This window comes from Phaseolus vulgaris, chromosome 10, assembly GCF_051622355.1.
Source record: "Phaseolus vulgaris cultivar YP4 chromosome 10, ASM5162235v1, whole genome shotgun sequence".
In the NCBI taxonomy this organism is placed as follows: domain Eukaryota; kingdom Viridiplantae; phylum Streptophyta; class Magnoliopsida; order Fabales; family Fabaceae; genus Phaseolus; species Phaseolus vulgaris.
In genome coordinates this window covers 11,152,217-11,155,184 of record NC_143507.1, presented here as the reverse complement: position 1 = coordinate 11,155,184, position 2,968 = coordinate 11,152,217, and the positions used below count along the sequence as shown (strand labels likewise).

The window sequence follows — 2,968 nt, the reverse complement described above, 5'->3', positions numbered from 1 at the left end:
ATGGCCCCACAGAGTAAGGGACACAAATTAGTAGTGCTTAGCCAATATTCAATCAACTATACTGTGTGCTCCACCAGTTCAGTCATTAGCACAGAGGTTTGAGATGATTTTTGAATCTTTTATACTGGAGAATCTAGTATTCTTATGCATGAAAATAATGAATTCAATAGTTGTGGTCGGACTCTATTATAGATTTATGACCACATTTTCCACTTATTTTGTTATTTTCTTAATGTATCTGAAAAGTATAGTGATTAATTACTCTATCTTATTCACTCTTGTTGCATTTCACTTTATACACTTATTTCACTTCTATTCTTTTACGCATTCTAATACTCTTGTTGACACATGTGTTTTTTTTTTTAACTTTCATGCTAGGTTTGCTTTATTTTTATCAAACAATTCCATTTAGATATGGATAAGTCTTGGATTAACATGCCTCGAAATACATGTCAGTATATGGATGGATTGAATAAATTTTTGGACTTTGCATTTGCTAATAAGAGCGTTGAGGGTAAGATAATTTGCCCATGTCCGAAATGCAATCTTAAAAAATGGCAAACTCGAGAAGCAACACATGAGCACTTGATTCTTCATCCTTTTCCAAAAGGTTATACATTCTGGCTTCTACATGGCGAGACAAGTTTTGTACAAAATACGACTGAAACACCTCCAGTTTTCCAATCAAATGAGCATAAAGTTTCTGGTAATGATCCCATACGTGTCATGGTTAATGACGCATTCGGAAATTTTTTCTATGATGATAACGTGGAGGATGATGAGGATATGCGTCCTAGATCAAGCGAAATGATGCCTGATGAAATTGCTGAGTATCTGAAGTTTATGCATGATGGGCAACAAAGTTTGTATGAAGGATGTGGCAAGTATTCTAAACTTTCTTTCTTGCTCAAATTGTACCACATCAGATGTCTATGTAGAATGACTGACAAGGCAATGTCAATGATATTGGAGTTGTTAGCAGATGCCTTTGATTATGCTAAAATTCCATGTTCCTTCTATGAAGTTAAGAAAATCATTAATAAGCTTGGCCTTCATTACACCAAAATTGATGCTTGCCCAAATGATTGCATGTTGTACTATGGAGAAGACAAAGACAAAGACAAAGAAGTTTGTAAGAAATGTAATGAATCTAGATGGAAAAGAAGAAAGAAGAACAAGACTATTGATGGTACTCTGAAAAAGCAAAAGAAAGTTCCTGCTAAAGTTTTAAGATATTTTCAATTGAAGCCACGCTTACAACGAATGTTTATGTCTTCTAAAATAGCCGAGCATATGCAATGGCATGCATCAGGAAGTACAAATGAAGGCATACTAAGGCATCCGAGGGATTCTGAAGCATGGAAGAACTTTGAGCTAATGAATCCTCAATTTGCTTCAGATGCTCGAAATGTTAGACTTGGTTTGGCAGCTGATGGATTCAATCCATTCGGTGATTTGAGTACAAGTCATAGTACTTGGCCTATTGTACTCATACCCTACAATCTTCCTCCTTGGATGTGTATGAAGCAAAGTTCATTCATTCTTTCCATGATCATTCCCGGTAAAAGAGCACCAGGAAATGATATTGATGTATATTTAAGGCCATTAATTGAAGAATTAAAAGAGTTATGGAACAATGGACTTAAAACTTTTGATTCATATAGCAATGAAGTGTTTAATATGCATGCAGCTATATTGTGGACCATTAGTGATTTTCCTGGTCTTGGAACCTTATCTGGGTGGAATACACATACTGGGTTGGCTTGCCCTAGGTGTAATTTTGACAATACTCCTAAGAAGATTCAGGGTAAATTTTGTTTCATGAATCATCGACGTTGGTTAAATGCAAGACACAAATTCAGATTAGCCCGCATTCATTTTGATGGAAGTGTGGAAAATAGAAATCCTCCTTTGACAATATCAGGAACAGATGTCTTAAGACAAGTTGAGAATGTCAATATCATATTTGGGAAAGAACCAGAAGTTGAGGAACTGGGGAAACGACAACGCAGAGATCACCAAGCTATTGATGGCCCTCTACAATGGCGAAAAAAAGTATATTTTTTGAACTTCCTTATTGGGTAAACAATTTATTGCACCATAATCTAGATGTTATGCACATTGAAAAAAAATGTATGTGATAATGTGGTGTATACATTATTGAACCAAGGAAAAAAATCAAAAGATAACCTAAAGGCACGAAAGGACTTAAAAGATTGGGGTGTTAGACCTGATCTTTGGCCTGATGAAAATAATAAATATCTTCCTGCTATATGTACATTGACAAAAGAAAATAAGCATACATTTCTGACAACATTAAAGAACATCACTGTTCCAGATGGCTACTCAAGTAACATTAGTAGATGTGTTGATGTCAAACAATGTAAGCTTGGAGGATTGAAAAGTCATGATTCACATGTTTTGAAGGAGCAACTTCTACCTTTAGCAATGAGAAAGACACTCCCTAAGGAAGTGTGCTATGTTTTGATTGATTTGTGTTCATTTTTTAGAAACTTATGCAGTAAAGTTTTAAAAGTGGATGAACTTAACCAACTGCAAAATAGAGTTGTTCTCACATTATGTCACATGGAGATATTATTTCCTCCTGCATTTTTTACAGTCATGGTTCATTTGGTGGAAGATGCCAAGCTTGGAGGACCTGTCCAGTATAGATGGATGTATCCCATTGAGAGATATTTAGGAAAGTTGAAATCTTATGTGCATAACAAGGCACAACCAGAAGGCTCAATAGCTGAAGGCTACATGGCTGAAGAGTCTTTAACCTTTTGTTCAAGATATTTAAATGAAATTGAGACTGTATTTAATCGAATAAGGCGTGTTGATGATGAACCAGACACTATATCATCTAGTGCAAGCACTTTGTTTCCACCTGTTGGAAAACCAATTGGGTCTTTTACTTACTTCTCTTTATCAGCAAAGGAAAAGTTACAAGCACATCGTCATATAT

General features: G+C 35.4%; 1 pseudogene; it reads left to right on the top strand.

Annotated features, from left to right (window-relative positions):
* Positions 1 to 372: 372 nt before the first annotated feature.
* LOC150024224 (uncharacterized) lies at positions 373 to 2,141 on the top strand (annotated as a pseudogene).
* The last annotated feature ends 827 nt before the right edge of the window (positions 2,142 to 2,968 follow it).